This window comes from Chiloscyllium punctatum, chromosome 12 (assembly GCF_047496795.1).
Source record: "Chiloscyllium punctatum isolate Juve2018m chromosome 12, sChiPun1.3, whole genome shotgun sequence".
In the NCBI taxonomy this organism is placed as follows: Eukaryota; Metazoa; Chordata; class Chondrichthyes; order Orectolobiformes; family Hemiscylliidae; genus Chiloscyllium; species Chiloscyllium punctatum.
Window position 1 is genome coordinate 112,847,558 of NC_092750.1, and position 21,598 is coordinate 112,869,155.

At 37.8% G+C, this 21,598-nt stretch overlaps 1 long non-coding RNA gene across 3 annotated transcripts in view; it reads left to right on the forward strand.

The window, feature by feature from the left end:
* Nucleotides 1-17,221, forward strand: part of LOC140483986 (uncharacterized) — a 57,788-nt gene extending 40,567 nt beyond the window's left edge. For all 3 annotated transcript variants that reach the window (XR_011962148.1, XR_011962149.1, XR_011962150.1), the window contains 3 exons: nucleotides 9,637-9,706; nucleotides 11,576-11,636; nucleotides 11,909-17,221. This is a non-coding gene — a long non-coding RNA (uncharacterized lncRNA). The remainder of the gene's footprint in view (nucleotides 1-9,636; nucleotides 9,707-11,575; nucleotides 11,637-11,908) is intronic.
* Nucleotides 17,222-21,598: the final 4,377 nt, after the last annotated feature.

The following is a 21,598-nucleotide window of genomic DNA, read 5'->3' on the forward strand; positions in this document are numbered from 1 at the left end:
TCACAGACCTCCAGCCAGCAACATACCCCTACACAACTGTTACTGGAAGAAATATCAAAGAGGAGCCTTGAGTTCTGTGCTGAGCACCACGACCAATGTTTATTCAGAGCTCCTTACTAATACAGGATGGGAAAGGTCCCTCTCTGGCTCCCCCAGATAAGTCCAGCATTTTGATGTGTTTACTTCATACGATCCAGTAATATTTTCCCCCTGACCTGAACTCCAGAGTTTGGAATGTCAGCTCGGATATTTCCATGTTTCCTTTCCCAGTCTCTGATTCTCTCAGCTCATGCGGCTGCTTTGCCAGTTCTTTTACAAATGGTTTAACCCTATCCTTGTCATTGCACATCTCCAGCCCTCCCACTACCACACATCTCCGGCCCTCCCACTACCATACCCTGTGGTATCTGCATAGTCCATCCAGTCACTAATTCAAAGGGGGACTGTCCCGTCCCCTTTGCTGGGGTTGTCCTCAGTTTTATTAGGCTGCTAAATAGTACTCTAACCCATCGCTGTCCTGTCTCTGAGAGAGCCTTAGTCAGACTAGCTTTCAGTGTCTGCGTCATTCCTTCTACTGTCCCAGAGCTCTGGGGGTGGTATGGGGGATGGGATTTCTGTTCAGTACCAAACAGGTCACATAGCTAAAGAGCTATGTTCCCTGTAACATTTGTCCCTTGGTCAGAATCTGCAGGGGAATGCTTCCACCCATTGAGTAAACCTATTTACTAAAACCCAGCAGGACTTCCTTCCCTGGGATTGGGTGTGTGTGTAAAATCCATCTGTAATTGTTCCCATGGGCCCCTGGGTCCCTGCTGCTGCCTCCATTTTATTGCTTTCCCTGGCTCACACTGTGAACAGACTACACACCTTCGACAAAACCTTGCTGTATTTCTCCCTGTTCCAGGCAAGGATTGTAGTGGATCATCTGATATTGCATTTTATCCTCCCCAATATGGGCCAGCCCATGATATGTTTTTAATAATGTTTGTCTTATACAGTGTAGTGGCACTGCTGGATCATCCAGACTCTGACGTGTCCTATTACTGCCCCACCCTTTTCCCATTCCTGTTTCTGCTGTTGTGGGACTGTTTCTGGGAATATCTTTAAACCTTCCTCTCTCACTTCTGTAGCTACGGCCATTGCCATCTCCTCAAATGTCTGCACTATTTCAGTCAGTATTTCACATAGAAGATTATTAAAGGATTGGACACTCTGGAGGCAGGAAGCAAGTTTCTGCTGATGGGTGAGTCCTGAACCAGAGGACAAATTTTAAAAATAAGGGGTAGGCCACTTAGAACAGAGTTGAGGAGAAACTTCTTCACCCAGAGATGGTGGGTATATGGAATGCTCTGCCCCAGAAGGCTGTGGAGGCCAAGTCTCTGGGTACTTTCAAGAAAGAATTGGATAGAGTGATTAAGGATAGTGGAATCAAGGGTTATGGGGATAAGGCAGGAGCAGGATACTAATTGAGGATGATCAGCCATCATCATAATGAATGGTGGTGCTGTCTCGAAGGGCAGAAGGGCCTACTCCTGCACCTATTGTCTATTGTCTATTCACCTGCCTTATCCACAAACTTACTGCCCCATTGGTGTGGGGTTTTGACTACCTTGTGAGCTCTAATTCTCATTATTGCTGCTTCACTGGGAAAGTTAGCTGCTTCCACTAACTCTCTGACCTGTCCTTCATGCTCTACGTGCCCACAGACAGGGTGATTTACCCTCACCGAGCCCAGGCTATCACTTGGTCATGAACTATACCAAAGGCATGCTGTCTCTCTGTGTATATGCTGACTGCCTGACACCTGGCTAATGTCCGCGCTTCTGTCAGGGCTCGTGATGGTTCTGCCATTTCTGGGTAATTCTCCAAAAAAGTCCTCCAATAATTAAACAATCCTAAAGTTTGCCTTATCCCCTTCACAGTGTGCGGGTGGATAGTTTTGAAATCATGGTCTTTCGTTTCACTGGGATTGTCCCCCTCCGTTCCTGATTTGATCTTCCTGATGTGATGTCCCAGGTACATCTCTCCCTACCTTCCCACGCTCTGTGGGTTAATTTTAAGCCCGGCCTGCCTGACCTGACCCAATACTCTATGTAATATCCGGATATGTTCTTTCTCACCAACTGAGGCAATGAGGTGTTGGTAAGATTAAATCGATGCACTCCATCAGCCATATATCGGTGGGATATACTGGAATATTATGAGGTCCCTGAGGTAACTGGATCCAGGTCTACTGCTTTCCTCAGACAGTAAATACTAGCTTATTCTGACCGTTCTAGGTCCACAGTAACCCATTCACAATATCAAGGGCTGAGACTGTATCCTGTTGCAATTTTAATCCATTAAATAAAGTGGTGTGGTTCAGTACTGTAGGATACTCTTTAGTGGCAGATTTACTGAGGGAGGTCTAATCAATAGTGAGGTGGGATGAGCTGTCCGGCTTCTGTGAATTAGTCTGGGATACTGTTGGTCTGACTATTCCCTGCTTCTCTCAATCTGTTACTGTCACAATTATTGCCTTCTCAGCCCCAGCTTTAATGGGATCCAGTTTGGGTGGGGAGTGAGAGGGCCCTCGATCTTTACAGGATCTACAGATAATAACCCACATTCCTGTTTGAGTTACCCGCCCTGCTGTTTGGGTCCTAGCTATAACTCCCCAGATTCTGTGACTGTTCCAGTCTCCCTGCAAGGTAACTACTCTGGAGATGTCGCCTCTCCTTTGCTTCCTGTCCTGGGCCTGGCCAGATTGTACCCATATTAGAGTTTGTGCCTCTACATCAATAGTTGCTCTGAACTGTTCTAAAATGGCAACTTCCAGAATGGTCCCTTCCTCAGTTTCACACTCCCATATCTGAATATATTTTGCCATATCGATGATCTGCATTGGGACAGATTTATTTCATCCAGCTTCCTTGATTCCCTCTCCAACTGCTCTCATTTTAGTAATTGAGGGGTGAGGGGCAAATCCGTTTCGGTAACTGATATAGATGCTCCTTTTATTAATATTTGTTCTGCTGGTTCCCAAACACAGCGTCAATGAATATTCATGTGCCTACGTGAACACAGGCACACACACAATGTGAACATCTATCTCCCTCTCTCTGCCTACGTTCCTTGTCTATGTGCCCTTTCCTGCTTCCCTTGTAACATTGTGGGTCTGGTTACCCTCCCTGTACTGCAGTACCCTCCCTGTACTGTACTACCCTCCCTGTGTTTCTGAGTTTGTCTCAGCTCTCATGGCCCAATTCAGAATGTGATCAGAATGATCTCCCACTGGCAGTCCCACGTTTATAATTACAGTTAAATAGGGTCCCATGTCATCTGTTAAATACATCAAACCTATTTCATCATCACAGGTTGGGGTTTGGTAATCCCCCGTGGTCCTTACACACCTCAGGCTTCCTCTCTGTATGAGCCTCGATAATACCCTTGGTTCCCTGAGACACCAAGGTTATTTTAGCCCATTCAGTCTGTCCCCTCCCCAGTTTATCCCTGTAATATCTGTGAATGCCTGGAGGCACTCATCGGCTGTGCACTGGGGGGGGGCTCAACCCCTCACCCACTCATTGCAGAGACAGGTTCTGCTGTACACGTCCGGGCATCTTGGCATAAAGGATTTTGGCCTAACACCATCATCGGTGAGACTGTACCTCAACTAATTCATCCATATTGTCCCAATAAGGCCCGTTATTACCATTTCTCTATCAGGCTGGGTGTTAACACACCAACATCTGTTATTCAGCAGGTGAACGGTTCATGTTTGGTTTCTGTCAGTTCCCTTTGTTGCTCCCTACTGTCTGTCCAAGTTGACCTTTGATGCCCAGTGGTGCCACAGACACGGCCTTCTGGACCTTATAGGGCGGTGGGTCATCCCACCCATTGTCGTCCCTCTGTCCATACGTGGATGCTTTGTCATCTAACCCGTTCCAGTCAGTGTCACCATCCTCACTGCCTTCTGAGGACAGCGGGGCACTCGGTACCTCCCCCACTGTAACTACCACCTGGCCCTTTGGCTTTAAGGCCTCACGTCAGAGAGCCACCACCTTCACTTGTTCCTGTTTCCCATAATAATTCAACACATCCTGTCATTCCTGGAATAACACAGAGCAAAATGTGAATTTGGTTTTACTTGAAATATTAATAATTTGACATTCACTTTACATATCTTTAAAGGTGAAAATTCTACTCTGATTATTTAAGTGAATTTAACATGATCATACAGTGAAAATAACCCTCATAATCAACGATAATGAATGAACTGAATAATATGTGATTATTTGTACAAGTTCTTGCATTGAAAATTCAATTTTATTTAATGTTTGTCACCCATTACACCATGGGCATTGTTATTAGGGAATAAAGTAATGGAAGGATATCAGAGAAAATAAATAGACTTGAATTTTAGCTTCACTGGAATAATGAACCAAAACAATATTTGGAAATATGGGTAAACTACATAACAAAGTTTCCAGTGTCATTATTGACGTGAAAACTATTTTAGTTTGCTAGTTGTTTTGCACTAAGAATAATTGGAACTGAATTGTGATTATGAATTGACCATTTAAAATATATTTTAAAGAGAATAGTCATATATATTTTTTGGAGGAAATTAGGAAAGTAAATAAATATGTATACATTGGTATTAATAGTTTTAAAATGTTTAGAAGTTGACTGGGATTATTTGATTGAGAGAGGCTGCATGATTATTAAGACTAATTCACCTTTTTCATTGCATTGTTGGTTTCACTAGAATCTGTTGTGGTCTAAGCTCTTGTTGTGTGCAATGGACTGTCACTCATAGCTTAATTAACCTGCGAGTCCCTGATCAGGTTTCCTTTGTCTGTAAGACAGTCTGTAAGTTTGGGGCACACCTGCTTTTCTGAGGGGAAACAGAGATTCTTTTCAAAGGAAATAAGTGGCAGTTCTCACTGAGAATGTTTTCTACCACACACCATAAACAGGGAAGGGTTTTTCTGAAGAATTTCATTGTCTATCTATAAACTGATGGTACCTGTGTTTGTCAGTTTGTGGAGGATTCAGCACATTTGTTCTGAGCTGTTTTTATACAAGCAGTTGGCTCATTCTGTCTTTGCCAAAAATGTTGTTTACTTTCCCCTTTTACTGTGATTCTGCAGGTTAGAATATTCTGAGAGTCAATAATGTCCAATAACTGAACATTGAATGATTTTGACTCTAACAGAGCAGTGGCCTTGTTTTCAGCTCATTATTCACTTTCCATTTCCTGGTTGTGTTGAATGTTACAGAAACAGGCTCTGAGCAATGTTTCCATTCACTTGTGTTGGAGTCACTGTCAGCCACGTGGTCAGTCAGTTTCAGGCTGATGGATCAGTTTCTCTGTCCTATTAGATGGTGGTCACTTGCTCAGTTTCCGATGGCTCACCTGAGCGTCAGTCCATCAGCTGCTGAAACCCTGCATCCAGCATTTGTTCCCTCTCACAGTGACTACTCCAATAAAGTCCCAGCTTGTCTCCCACATTCACCTCCATACACTCATGATCACCTCAGATTCTACTGTCTGTGTCCTTTCAGCAAGTTGTGTAAGACACCGACTTCAGTTTTAACCTGATCTATATTATGTTCAGAAAGATCATTTCAAAATGTGGTTCACTGCTTCTTCAGGACCTTCCTGAAGAAGGGCTTATGCCCGAAACGTCAATTCACCTGGTCCTTTGATACTGCCTGACCTGTGCTTTTCCAGCAACACATTTTCAGTTGTAATTGTAGTAACCAGTTAATTACAAGTTACTGACAAAATAATTTAAGAGGAGCTGCTATTGGTGGTGGAAATGCTGCTGGTTGGTATAATAGAGGGCTTGGGTGAATACTGTACTCGGTTTTGATGAGAATGTTGAGCAATGTAAGATTCTTTTATCTTTGTTAATAAGAAGAGGCAGAGATTGTAGCTAGGACATCCACAAACATCTACCCTCACCACCACTGATGTTCAGTAGCAGCAGTGCCAATCAAGCGGGCTGCTTTATTCCGATGGTATCAAGTTTCTTGAGTGTTGTTAGGGCTGCACTCATCCAGGCAAGTGGGAGTATTCCATCACACTCCTGACTTGTGCCTAGTAGCGTTTGGACAGGATTTCAGGAGCCAGGAGTTGAATTACTCTTGTAGCCACTGTGTTTATGTGGTGAGACCAATTCCGTTCCTGATCAATGATTATTCACAGGATAATGTTGATAGTGGGTGTTCAGTCATAGTAACACCATCGAATGTCAAGGGATGGTGGTTAGGTTATGTCTTATATGTGATAGCCTGCATTTGTGTGGCATGTATGTTACTTGCCTCCTGTAAGCCCAAGCCTGGATATTGTCCAGATCTTGTTGTACTTGGACTTGGACTGCTTCAGTACCTGAGAAGTAAATTATTTATTAACACTAAATAGTCACGAGATTATGCAAATTCCTTTTTCTATCAAATGTCACGGACTGTATCTTATGGTCACTCTCCTATTCACTTTCATTATCTTTTTATTTTCTTCTTAATTCAGACACAAATGTTTGAACATCGATCAGTATAAAATTACATAAATTAAAATCACATAGCATGTTTCGACAAGTAAACTAATTGAATGAAATACATTACTTCTGTATTGTCTGCATTTTGACAAAAAATAATTCTCTTCAATAACTATTGAATGGCTCATTTATTGTCCTCAATCCATCAATCTAAGTATTATATTTCAGTCTTCAGTTTACCGATCTTAATGTACGTCTAATCAACATCAGAGCAAAGTGATTTTAAAATATTGAGTCAATTTATTTGTTCAGAATACAACATTTATTAGGAATTCACTATCCTTATAATAATTGCAGAATAATTTGTTTGTCTTTCTAATGTGTTTCGTCCGATCCATATATTATTTTAATCCATATTTTAATTTAATCCATTGAAACAATGCGATTGTTTTCAGGTTAACTATCCCACAATGGAACCAATCATTTTGCATGCAAAACGCTTTGTAAACTGACTTTTGCTGTTTTGAATAATCACAGTAATCTCAGCCTTATGAATTCAGAAAACTGGAACGACTTTTCACTGCAATAATTCCTGTTCATGTCTGCACATTGCACAGTCATGTAGCAAAATTAAATTTCTCCTTCTTACAAGTGTACTGATAGATTTTCGAAAATCTAAGTGTTGCTCTATCTAATTATTGTTCAGTTCAGTAGGGGGTATAAATGTGTAATAATGGCTCAGTACATGAAGTAATGTGAAGATATTGCAATGTACAAACTCACAATGATTGTGAATATCAATTTTTATTTTAACCATGGAAACACAGTTGAATTGATTAAATTATATTTCACTTCAATGCTCACATTCATTGTATTTCTAATCACAATAAGAGCAAACTATTTCATGTGACAAAATTATTTAAAATTCATCTCACTTTTTTATGGATACAAAATAGAATTAACACCCGTTTGTTCTTTCCTTGACCAATCACAGTGAAGTTTGAATTGTAGAATGCTAGACTGATACAGCACGGAAACAGGCCATTCAGCCTAACTTGGCATTCCGGCCAAGTTTCCTAAACTAAACTAGTCCCATTTCCCTGTGTTTCTCCCATACCCCTTTGGACGTTTTCTATCCAATAAACTGTCCAAAAGTCTTTTAGATGTTGTAATTGTACCAGCCACTGCCCTTCCTCTCACAGCTCATCCCAATATGTGAAAAACAGTGTGGAAAAGTTGCCCCTCAGACCCCTTTTAAATCTTTCCTCCTCACCTTAAAAATTATTTACACCGTAGAATCTTTAAGACTGCAAAGTTATTAAAAGTTGAGAGGTATTTAGAAGCAGCATAATACTTTATTCATACTTTATCGGTGTTCAAACATTTGTGTCTGAATTAAGAAGAAAATAAAAAGATAATGAAAGTGAATATGAGAGTGACCACAAGATACAGTCCATGACATTTGATAGAAAAAGGAATTTGCATAATCTCGTGACTATTTAGTGTTAATAAATAATTTACTTCTCAGGTACTAAAGCAGTCCAAGCCCAATTCATACTTTAATCAGTGATGTGAAGCAAATAAATTCAAGATGTTGTGATCATTATAATGAACAACAGTTACAAGTTGAGACAATGTTGGTTGAAAAGCAATTCAGTCGACACTTAGATATTTTCTAATCAACTCTGAGGTGTTTTGACACATCTCTGTTGAAGGTGGGAATTGAACCCATGGCTCCTGGTCTACTAGTACACACATTACCATAATATTCCCATGCAGGAAGGGCAGGACTATAATCACATACTTACTGTGTTTATTCACAGGGAAAACTGCTCAGATATTTATTGTTATAATTGGACTAGGATTGTATTAGACAGTTCCATTGTGTAATGGATAAAAAGAATTAGTAATTTCTAATAATGATGGAACGAAGCAACAATGGTCTTAAATAAACATAAATCTCATGATAATCAAGTAAGTCAATTTGTTTGAAGCAGTTATTCATGTGCATAAGTTAAAATTAACCTGCTTTTTAATGCACATGAATTGGAAATAAAGCATTAGTCATTCAATGTGACTACTCAGCGAAAGACAACTTCCCTCATTTTCAAAAAAATGTGATTTCTAAGAATTCAAGATTTATTGTAAAAGCATAGAACAAACATTTGTTAATTCTGGTTTATTTACACAAGGAACACGTGTAATTTAAATAATGCTTAACATGAAAAATACTTAGCTCTTATTGTAATAATCAGAACTGTAACAATGTTAGAATTGAGGTGAAATACAATCAATACAAGATTGTAAACAAAACTGTGGATGCTGGAAATCACAAACAAACTCAGTAATTGCTGGAAAATAACTCAGCAGGTCTGGCAGCATCTGTGGAGAGAGTTGGGCCCAGTGACCTTTCTTCAGACTGCACTTTTTCTTACAACCAATTCAATCCAGCTAAGATTCCACACTTAAAATTATTTTTGCTAAGATTAAGAGATTGTAGAGTGCAATATTGTTTGTATCAGTTGATGTACTGAGACATAGTTCCACATATACAGCTGGAGATATTGGATTTCAACAATGATTACCGGTTAGATTTTGGTAATAATTAGTTTTAAAATGGCTGATAACAAATTTAAGAATGATGAGAAAACCCCTATTGCAATGTAATTGTGCAATATGTTGGAAAAAAATTAAATATTTATGTGAAAAATAGTTAGCAATTTCTTAATTGATAAGACTGATTAATGATCCTTCCATTAATACGAGAATTCAAATAAAAGAGAATGAGAGAGTTAAAATGAGTGTTGGGTGAGAGAACTTTGGTTGATTGCAGGTGTGTTGACCTGAAAAGAATGTCAATGTTTCATTATGATACTGGCCTTAATAAATAATGGATTGATCGAAAATGTAAATCTCATGATGGTGTGATAATTGAAATGACAATGAAATAATATTTAATGTGAGAATGCAACACTTAAGATGATACAATATTTTCAAAGCAGTTTGTACTGGATAATGAATTAAAATATTGGGTTAATTTTTAAAAAAATCTCACTTTAGAAGATTATTCATCAGAATTATTCTGTCATTGAAAAAACCTCATTTCTTCAAGAATTCTGCATTTCCCTCATTTTCTGTCTTTTATCCACAGGGATCTGTACTGGAACCCTTCTGTTTGCGATGCAATTATATAGAAGTGACATGGATTAAAATCTAATTGGGTGAGTTAATAAGTTTGCAGATGATATAACGTTCAGTGCAGTTGGGGACAGTGTAGAGTGTTGTCAAATAATGCAGCAGGAAAAAGAGAAATTGCAGATATGGGCAGAGTAATTAAAGGTGAAGTTTAATCCATACAAGTGTGAGGTGTTTCACTTTGGAAGCTCAAATGTTAAAAAAAAAGTAGATAGTTAATGGCAGGACCCTAACAGCTTTATTATTCAAAGGGATCTTGACGTTCAAGACCATGGCTCCCTGAAAGTGACCATGCAAGTAATTAGGTGGTTAGGAAGGCAAATGGCATGCTTGCTTTTATTGGTCAGGGAACTGGTTACAAGAGTCAGGAAGTCATGTTGTAACATTTTAACACTTTGGTTAAGGCATACTTAAAGTATTGTATTCACTTTTGTTCGCCATGTTCCAGGAAGGGTATGGATGCTTTGGAGAGGGTACAGAGGGCATTTACCAGGATGCTGCCTGGATTTGGAGAGGCGAGAAAAATTCAGATTGCTTTTTTGTGAAGTGGCGGAGACTGGGGGAAGACTTGATGGAAGTCTGTACAATCATTAGATACGTAGATAGGGTTGACGGTCAGAAAGTTTTTCCCAGAGTTGAAGCGTCAAAAACTACGTGACATGTGTTTAAGGTTAGGAGGGAAAGTTCAAGGGGCATGTAAGGGGCAATTTGTTTTGTACACAGGGAGTGATTGCTGTCTGGAATGGACTTCCAGGGTTGGTGGTGGAAGCAGATACATTAAGGCTCTTTAATGTTCATTTCGATAATTTGGAAGGATATGAACCAAGGGTAGGCAGAAGGGATGAGTTTCTTTTGCATTATGTTCAGCACAACATTATGGGCCAAATGGCCCATTCCTGTGCTGAACAGATCTTTGAGAGAAAGCTAATGTCTATCTCATATGACATTTAATCTAATCAATATTTAGCCACTGGTGTCAGAAATAGGAAGGAAATAAGTAGATAACGAACTTGACTATAATCTAAAAATATAGTCAATTAAATTTAGAGGTAATTTTTTTATATTTGTTCTGAATTATCAGATTAGCAACTTTGATGGAGATGTGTTTAAATTGTTTGCAGTTATTGATGTTCTGACCCAAAATTACCCTTGTTAAACTGAAGATTGGACCAGAAACCTGTTAGAAAACTTGAAAATATTCAGTAAGGTGCGATGCACATCATAATTTCTTACTGCCTATACTACAATAACAAAATCTTTCAGGTCTACACCAAAAAGCATTGATTTGCAGCCAATGCTCATTATAAATATCTGAATGCTACTCGTTTCAACAATCAAAGTAATCTCAGCCTCATTTATAAAGAGATATCTTAGACATTTCACTAATAATTACTGTTTATGTTGACACATTGCTCGTTCAAACATTAATGAGATTTCTCATTAATATTCAGTTCAATGATAGCATATTAATAATTTAGTTATTAATATCTAATAATTGATCAATCCAGTAAGGGATATAACAGTGGAATTATGGCTCAGTACATTAACTGATGGAAAGATATTGTTGTGTTCACTCTCCCAATTATTGTGAATATCGATGTGTATTTTGATTTGATTTGATTTTTCTTCAACATGAAGTTTTATTGTATTTCTGATCACAGTAATAGTTAAATTTTTTAAAGCTAAAAAAATTCAAATTTGTGACTTTTTTGTCAACAAGAAAAAAGAATTTACATGCGTATGTTCTTTTCTTTATCAGAGTAAATTTTGAATTGTTGGAAGTTATACATATGTGTAAGGAAGGGGAGCTGCCTGCAGCTGAATAGTCACATTGAATGATTTTTTATTGCGATTACATCCTGCTGCTAATCATTCTAGTTATCTTTTCATTTCAGGAAAAACTGCTTTAAACATATTCCACAGTTGTATTTTGCATGAATTTACAATAAGCGCATGGTATGTGTATTTATCTTTCTTTCATTTCCATGATTTTAATTTTTAAGTAAGAGCATATGTGCTTACTACCATATCACAGCAAACCCGTTTGGAAATATTGAATCACTTAATGTGTCAGTGTTCTAAAATAGATTACCAATTCATTGTTAGTCCAACAATCACACAGTAATTTAATTTAGGTTTTGTAACAAATATCGTGAGATTCACATTTCAATTTAAATCATTATTTCATAGTGCCAATTTTACTAAGAAAAAATTATCTTTTATTCCAGGTCAACACAACCACAAACCAAGCAATGATCCGTCATCCAACACTGACAGGAAATATCGGATATCTTCTCATTTGAATGTTCACAGAAATCATTGGATTCATATTCAGCCTTACAAATGAAGATACATCTGATTGTTTTCGACTCCAATTCTACATGTTGCGGATTGTAATATGACATTTCTAATCATTTTAAGTTTACAGTGACTAGTTTTAACACTAATTGTTACTTATATCTAATATGTAATCATTGATCAAATCAGTATAGTCGGCTTTAAGTGTGGAATTAAGTCTCAGTGACGTAAGCATATTGCATGGTACAGTTTCCTAATGGTAGCGAATGTTGATTTTTATTTTAATGCTGAAATCCTTATTGATTTGCTGCTGTAGGGAAGCCCTGAGCAGCCTGCCTTGGAATTAAAACACAAAATGGTGGAGGGGAGATAAATAAGACCAACAGTGTGTTTCAGTCTTAAGTTAAAAAAAGAACATTTTGTACAATCCTACTCCAAGTCCATAAGCATGCAATTCCAGACAGTCATATTCCAGATAGTGATAAGAGAATGCAGGCACACAGAAAAATGACCAACCCTGACTTTCATTAATGAAAGAATAATTGTCCCAGTGAATGAATAAACACCAACTGCAGGATAGAGCCCAGCTAACTTCCACAGCGGCTGTCAGGGAAACAGGCAGGGTTTGATTGTCAGAAATAGTTACTATTTTAAAATTGCTCAGAACATTTAAGACTTTTCTAATTACATATTCTTGAGAATTGTAAATAAGGCATAGTGAGAGGCCCAAAGGACTGCAGAAATTAATTTTGTAATGTGAGGAAATAAAATGCACAGAGATCCCAAGGCCTGGAGATTATAGCACCTGTAAAACACCATGAACCAATAGGAAATTCGGGCTATCCATATTGATGTTCATCCAAGAATAGGTGTTCTACAGGATTGGGTGTCTGTATCATGATGGAACGACTGTAACCACATTGCATGTGGACATTGTAATACAGAAGGTGTGTAAAAATACTGCTTTTTACTGTACACATTAGTGTGTCATGGACCTCCCTTCCTAGATTGGCCTCGGGGGGATGATCCCTGCATTAACTGATTGCAGCATGAGTAAACATCTTCCACTTGCCTGAGTTCGGCCTATCTCCTCAGTCTTCATTCCCTGTCAGGGGAAATCACTCCTACAGCTATGGTGACATTTAAATTCAATACAAACACTTATTATCTGTGAAATTATTCCTTGCAGAGCGATATCATTTTCATGTTAATTTTTTAAATTTTTGTTTTCAAGAAAACAATGGAGGAACATCAATTTGTTATTTAGTTCAACTTATACTAAATTTTAAATTATTGACAGGACTACACATGGGGGTGGCGGGGGGAAGAACGATTCTTCAGCTCAAATGTCACATTAAGTGACAATTTCCATTTTTCAAATCATGTGACCTCCAAAATGATATTTATTTTAATTTCATTTTGAGGTAGTTTTATTTTCTTCCAACATTAGTTGTCAATGAACAATAATCACACAATTATTAGTTTTTTTTGCTACAAAATGACTCCCTGTACCAAATGTCATTGACTCTATGTTTAGTGCATAATAATACCCACTTTCCCATCCTCATTATTTTCTTCCGAGTTCTGACATTTATCTAAACATTTATCATGATAAAAGTTACATTAATAAAATAGACATGAACCAACCAAAAAAAAGTTGAACGATGTTCAATTGTTGCTGAGATTTTTTAATTATTAAAGCCACGTTTTATATTTTAATTTTCAGTTTATTTATCTTAATGAATAGACAATCGACATCAGAGCAAAGTGCATTCAAAATATTAAGTCAATTTATCTATCAGGATTTTAGAAACAATTATCAATTACAATAATTACGCAATACTTTAACTTAGGCTTGATAACAAGTACAATGTGCTTTTAATACCTTCCATATTTCTTCGTGTGAGTGCTACAACATTAAAACTTGTTTGATAAGGCCAATACGCCCACAAAAGACCAATAATTGCCATTGCAACATCATTTGTAAGTATCTGACTTTTGCTCATTTGAAAGATCACAGTCTTCTCAGCCATTGAAATTCAGAGAACACCAGTTAATTTACACTGCAATATTTCTCTTCATTTCTGAACATTACTCAGTGGAATAGTAAGAGGAGATACCTCATTATTCTTAAATTCATTAATAAAATATTTCAAATCGATTTGTTGCCAAAACCTAATAATTGTTCAATTCGGTAAGGGGTGTACATGTGGAACTATGTTTTCATATAATAACTAATGCAAGGACATTGCAATGCACGATCACTCAATCATTCTAAATATTGCTTTTCATTTTAAACTTGGAAACACTTTTGAATTGATTTGATTAGAAATCACTTCAATGTTAACATTTATTGTGTTTTTAATCACAATAACAATTGAATATTTTTCACGTGCAAAATCATTGAAATCCCCATGAATTTTTTGAAGCACACAAAAAAGGGTTGGCATCTCTCTTCTTTCATTAAACAACCACAGGAAATGGTGACTTAGAAATCGTGTATTTTAGAAAGAATGAAAGTTGTCTTCAGCTGAATAGGCACATTGATTGACCAATTCATCATTTTGTTCCAATTTACGTGTAGATCAAAAGCATTGTAATTTGCATTTCTGAAAATGTGGAACTTATGAACATATAGAATAATTATATTCATTTTTATTTATAATGCACAGTAATCACACAATTCTGTCAAGTTGTCGTTCCACAAGTGATCATAAAAATCATGTTAAATTAAGACATTTGTTAACTCCCATTATTATTGTAAATTACTACTGAATTTTCAGAAGATTGTACACAGTATCCAACCATTTAATTCCAATCCAATTATCGCAATAAACATCTGATTAGTTTTCAGCCCTGCCCAGCCTGGTTGGGAATGTTATGAAGGAATCTAGTGCAACTCTGGTCGTGTATCTGTTACCAGACCAGAGTTGTCTGGTCGTGTCTCTGTTACCAGACCAATTTCAATTCCCACCTTGCACAGAGCTGTGCCAGAGCAGCTCTGATTGTTGAGAAGAAAATATCTAAGAATCGAATGAATTGCCTTTCAATTCAACATGAGATATGTTTTCATTTGTTGTTCATTCCAATAATCACAGTATCTGCTATATATATTCTTCAGTCCGCTAATAACAGAATGTATCTAATTACACTCAATCAATATTCTTTGCAAAATATTTGATAATGTTGCATTCACAAAGATGAAATATGCAAAGTAAAGATAGAACTTGATGCTTCAAAGGTATAAATATTAGAAAAAAATTAAGTTATTCTTCAGTTAAATAAACAAATGCCACTTCCTACTATATATCAATTTTTAGTTATTGATCTGTTTATGAGTTGTCTGAAATTTGTTTTTAGTTTTCCATTCATCTATTTATATTGAATGTACGATTGAAATGTTCTGAAAATATCCGAGTGCATTCATTTGAAAATTGAATTTGCATATTTCTCTCTAATCCAGTTTATTGCATGATGACTTAACAGTGTTTTGTTCAGCAAACCTCCTGAATTCCGAAAAATTGTCTAATCTTAAATAAGATCTTTCACACCCAGTTATCAGTCTGTTCCTAATTCATGTAAATATCTAAATTTATTGAAATCAATGTTCACACAAAACAGTGCACATAAAGCGACACAAAGATATTCATCATCAGCTGATTACTATTCAGTGGAATAACCTGAGTAAGTATCTTATTGTTCCTAGGACAAATGACAACAATAAACATTTATTTACTATTCTATGCAGTTAATGCAATTGAGGTGCTATATTTCAGCTCAGTCGTTAATGTTGATTTATATTGTTTAAACCAATAATTCTATTTTATCACAGATATTGACTATACTACAATAATGTTGTAAAGCAAATCTTTGTCAATCTAACAATCTTTAAGCTCCTTTTTTGTTGTGTGTGTACTAGAGACAATTCAAATTATAACCATTTTTATTACAAATTGAACAAATACTGCATTTTAAATTTGTGAACTTCCCACATTTTTGCAAAAGGGTTAGCCTTCACTGTATATGTCACATTTAAAAACCTGCTATTTCAAATAATGAGTGCTACAAAATGATTATTGTTTTCATTTCATTGTGAGAAAAGAACTGCTTTGACCATGTTGATTTTTTTGGCATTTCTATTCCAACATTATTCATCATTGTACAAAAATGACAATATTATTAAAATCACATATACGCTACATGTCATTGACTACATTGTTCAGTTTCAAGCTCACTTTCATGACTTACGAATTCTCTTCCTAATTCTGACACAAATCTTTCAACATTGATCATAATATTGATCATTTAATTGATGTAACATATCTCTACAAGGAATCCGTCTAATGGAAATTCACAATTCTTGTATTACGTACATTTTTTACTTAAAAAAAGAATTTTGCTCAATAATCACTGAATGGCTCATTTTTCTTCCATCCATAAAGCTAGGTACAATGTTTTATGCCTCAATTTACTGATCTTAATAAATATCCAATCAACATCACAGCAAAATGCTTTTGAAATATTGATTCATTTTAATTCTTCAAAATACAGCATTCATTATCAAGTCATTGCCATTACAATAATGGCACAATTATTTTTAAATAAGTCTTTTGAACACATACAATGAGATTCACATTTAGATTTAATCTATTATTTCTGAGTACTAATAGTACAGTATGAAAATGCCTTTATTTTTCAGGTCACCTACCCCACAAAGGAACCAATGACTTCCCATCCAACGTCATTGCAAGTATCTGATGTTAGCTCATTTGAATGATCACGGTCATCTCAGTCTTAAAATTCAGGAAAATGTAATTACTTTTAACTGAATTAATTCCAGTTCATTTCCAGACATTGCTCAATCACTTGCAAAAAGAGATTATTCATTATTCTTTAATGCATTGACAGACTTTGATAATTCAATTGTTGCTGATGTAGAATAAAAATAATAATTCAATCTAGTAGGTCGCGCAAATGTGGATTTACGGCACAGTATATGAACCACTGCAAATGTATTGCAGTGCACAATCTCTCAATCATTGTAAATATCAATTTTTATTTTATCTGTTGAAACATAGTTGAATTCAATTGATTATATTTGACTTCAATGCTCACATTTATTGTGTTTGTAATCATAATACAGCTTACGGATGTTTCATGCAACAAAATCAAATGAAAAAGAATTAACATCTCTATTCTTTCATTCAACAATGGCAATAAATTTTCATTTTTTAAATTTTGAACATTTTGGAAAGAAGGGATGTTGTCTTCAGTTGAATTCTTGCAATGACTCAACTAATTCACAGTGTCCGCTACTTATTCTCTTTGGGTTCCTATGAAAAGAAGTTAACTAGTTATTCTGGTTGTAATTTCCTGGAAAATATTTGACAAATGTTGTGGTTTTAAAGCTGACAAGACTAAGTGCTCGTAAGTCATCAGTTATTTTGTTAGAAACAGCTTGATTCAAACATTTCGAACACAGACACACACATACACACACACACACACACATTGTTATTCTGCTGTGTAACAAGAGGGAAAACAAGTCGCTTTCTTCGGCATTAAGTAAATATATGCCACTTCCAATTATTCATTAGTCAGCTAATTACCTACATTTGTCATTAAAAATTGCAATTCGTCGAAACATTGTTATGAACTTTGATCAAATTAAACTTTTAATTATTGTTTATTCATGAATTGGCGGGATTTTGTATTTTTTATTTTCATTACACCTATTCGTATTGAATGCAAGATTGACATTCTTTGACAATGCCGGAGAGTGTTCATTTGAAACTTGTTTTTGACGTATCTTTCACTGATTTTACTTATTGCAAAAGATTACATGGTACCTCAGTGGTTAGCAATACTGGCTCACAGCGCCAGGGACATTGGTTTGATTCTCTCCTCGGTGGACTGTGGGGACTTTGCACGTTCTCCCCAAGTCTATGTGACTTTGCTGTGGTGTCCTCCCACAATCCAAACATGTGCAGGTTAGGTGAGCTGGCCATGCTAAAATGCACATTGTGTTCAGGGATATGTGTATTAGTCAGCAGTAAATATGAAGAAATATGATTGGAAAAAGTGTTTGGGTGGGTTACTCTTTGGAGGGTCATTTTATTCAAACAAATGGCCTGTTATCGCACTGAGGTAACAGGGATGCTTTCGTGGCATCGCTAGTATTAAGGTGCAGCCCGAGATATAAGCCATGTTGGAACTGAAACGGAGGAATCTCCAGAGAGGCTGCAGAATGACATCGCATCCATTTGAGTTTCTTTAAATCACTGACGAGCAGGAAAATGTAAACGGCGAGGGCGAGTGGGGAAGTGAGGAAGTTGCAGCTCTGGTGAAAGTCCAACGGTCCTTCTGAGAGTGTAATTTCTTTCATTGCTGTTGCTGATTGAATGAGCCACTAACGTGCGAACTGCTCCAAAATATGATTCAGAACCTCTGGTGCCAATTCTCGCAAGTTGAATAACGACAGACACCTTCCAAATGAGGTCTTTCACAGACGCCTTTGGGGTACATTTGACAGACAGACAAGTTCAGGAATCCGTGGTGCGCTGTGACACCAGCACATCAGCTTCTTCCCTGTCTTTGAACCGGGCCGCCTGCGCAAGGAATGCGAATGCGGTAATGCTTTTCTTGGACGGATCAGAAGGGGGTAACTACACTCTCAAACAGAATGGCATATGATCAGAACCAGGTTGGAGAAAAACTTTACAATGCTTTGCACTGTTAGTAAATGGAAAATGGAATTGCATTGCATTGCACTACGAGAGAAGATTTATTCAAGCAAACTCGAAAGCAGGTTTGCACATGGGAAAGCAAGCAAGAAAGCTCCGTTCTTGTCTGTCAAAGGCTGCAGTTGAAGAGCAAAGCAGTTTCTGCCCAGTTTCGGACTGGGGACCTTTCGCGTGTACGGCGAACGTGATGACCACTACACTACAGAAACAAGCCTCGGTCGCCCCCCGCCCTGCGGCTCAGTGGCATCCAGCACTGAAAGTTGAAGCCATTCTACCTTTCACCTTTCTGTTTCCATGAGCTCGTTGTTTAATGGAACTTGTTTAATTTTGGCTATGTGGTGAGCATGGACGAGATACACCGAAGTATCTGTTTCCACGCGGTGTACCCCAATAACGTTGTGTTGCTTACACCTGCTTTAAAGAATTTCGTGTTTGCGGAGCTTACCGTCGCAGTCTGTGGCAAAATCATTTAGTCTGTTCGACTGCTCACGGGAAAGGTAGTATTGTGAAACACTGCAGAAACGAATGACACCCTTAATTTTGCTCCGACTGACCATACTCCGTGAAAGTTTCCCAGATTCTCAGTTAAGGATTTTTGCAGCTGGAAGTTACCTCAGAAACCCTGTTAATTCGTAATGGATTGAGCGAATCGCAAAACAGAAAGCATTTAACACGGAACACAAACAAAACTGGAAAACCAAATGCATTTTCAGACACAGCGAGCATGAATGCTAAATGTGAGACAGTCCGGGGGCATGAGCCATAAAGTAATCACACAACTAACAACAGGGCAATTCCAAACTACTCTTTCAAACATACTGGAGCCTGAGTGCACCACCACTTCCCAGACAATGCTGCAAAGAGACAAAGAAAGAACATAATAAGAATGGGCCATAAAAAGTGAATTTCACCAATCACAGTCTCGATTAGATTACCTTTCCCTTCCGATGACTCCAGGACGGAAATGAAGGAAGTGGGAGAAATTCAATAACATATGACATCGAAATAGATTGGAACGATTTTCTCATTGGCCAGAAAACCAAATAACGACGAGTCGACTCACCGTAGGACTCTGTTTCGCAACAGCGATGAAATAACAGTCTCCATTCGGTTCCAGTAAAAGCTCAACTTGCCTGGAACTGAAAGCAACAGTAGAGCTGCTTGCGATTTTCCTTGCGGGAGGCGAACACGATCATGACAGCACAGACACTTTGGAAAATTCGGCACTTTCCCACACCGCAGTCAATTCCCCGGGAAGCAAATCCATTTTTCTTCTGTTTTCAACAGAAATGCAGCAGGGATTGAAACAGCATTTTAACAAGCTGTGCTGGCGGAGCTGTTCAGCAGAAACAGCAGCGGTGGGATTCGAACCCACGCCTCTGTCGAGGCGGGAGCCTTAATCCAGCGCCAATGTTTTGCACTGTAAGTAAATGGAATTGCATTACATTTCACAACGAGAGCAGATTTGTTCAAGCAAATTCGAAGGGAAGGTTTGCACATGGGAAAGCAAGTAAGAAAGCTCCGTTCTTGTCCATGTAAAAGGCTGCCGTTGAAGAACAAAGCAGTTTCTGCCCAAATTCGAACTGGGGACTTTTCGCGTGTGAGGCGAACGTGATGACCACTACACTACAGAAACAAGCCTCGGTCGTCCCCTTATTAGCCATGTGATTGCATAAAGGGTCTGTACTGAGTTGTAATGGTCCATTTTCTATGATTCTTACTCCCTGTATTATCCGAGCAGTTCCATATTGGGCCTGTACTGCGGTGTAATGTTCTATGTTCTCTGAGACTAACTTCCTTTTTTAGCCGAGCGGTTCCACGAAGGGCCTGTATTGCGCTGTAACGCTACATGTTCTATGAATCTAACTCCCTGTATCAGCCGAGCAGTTCCATATTGGGCCTGTACTGCACTGCAATCTTGTATGTTGTATTTGTCAAACATCCTTTATTAGCCGAGCAGTTCCACGAAGGGCCTGTACTTCGTGATAATGCTCCATGTTCTTTGAATCTAACTTCCTGTATTAGCTGAGCGGTTCCATATAGGGCATGTACTGCGCTGTAATGTTCTATGTTGTATTCGTCTAATTTCTGGTGTAAGACAAGGGGTAGCATAAAGGCCTGTACTGCACTGCAATGCTCCATATTCTGTGAGTGTAACTTCCTGTATTAGCCGAGCAGTTCCATAAAGGGCATGTGCTGTAATGCTCCATGTTCTATCTTCTGGTTATCCTAGACCAGTATGGGCCGAAGGTGCTGTCTTGATGCTGTCAGACTCGATGACTCTATGATTCTATGACATTTCCTTTCCCAGATAATGACCTGATAAGGCACTGCAAAGTGTCAAAGTGGTGGAGACAGGCCTTTTCATGAGATTTTATGATGTACAATGAGTGATGATTTCATCTGGGAATCTGTTATTACAAGAACCAGTTTTGATCGGCTCTATCTCAGTATCAAGTCCACACAGTGAGAGGATGGTGAGGACTATATTCATGACGGTCCCCACAAGTTGATCTTGGGGCCTGTAGGAATCCTAACAAGTATGCTGACCAGTGAATGTTGGCTTTCAGTTATTGGAGTTTAAAAACAATTTGGCTGATTTCGCAATGAATGTATCAAGGAAAGGGTACTCCATTTCAGTGGTGAATTTTAGCATCAGGTGGCGATCATCGAGCTTTATAAAGAAACTCTTTAATGCAGATTCAAATGTCGCAAACATGTCATCTACATGTTGAAGATATGCAAATGGATAGAGGCTAGGTATCATGCCATCAGAGATGTGTTTTGCATGGTTACCAATAAAGATGTTAGGAAGAGTTTTCCCTCGAGAATATCCCATGGCAACACTATCTATTTGGTCAGACACGTTGTTATTGG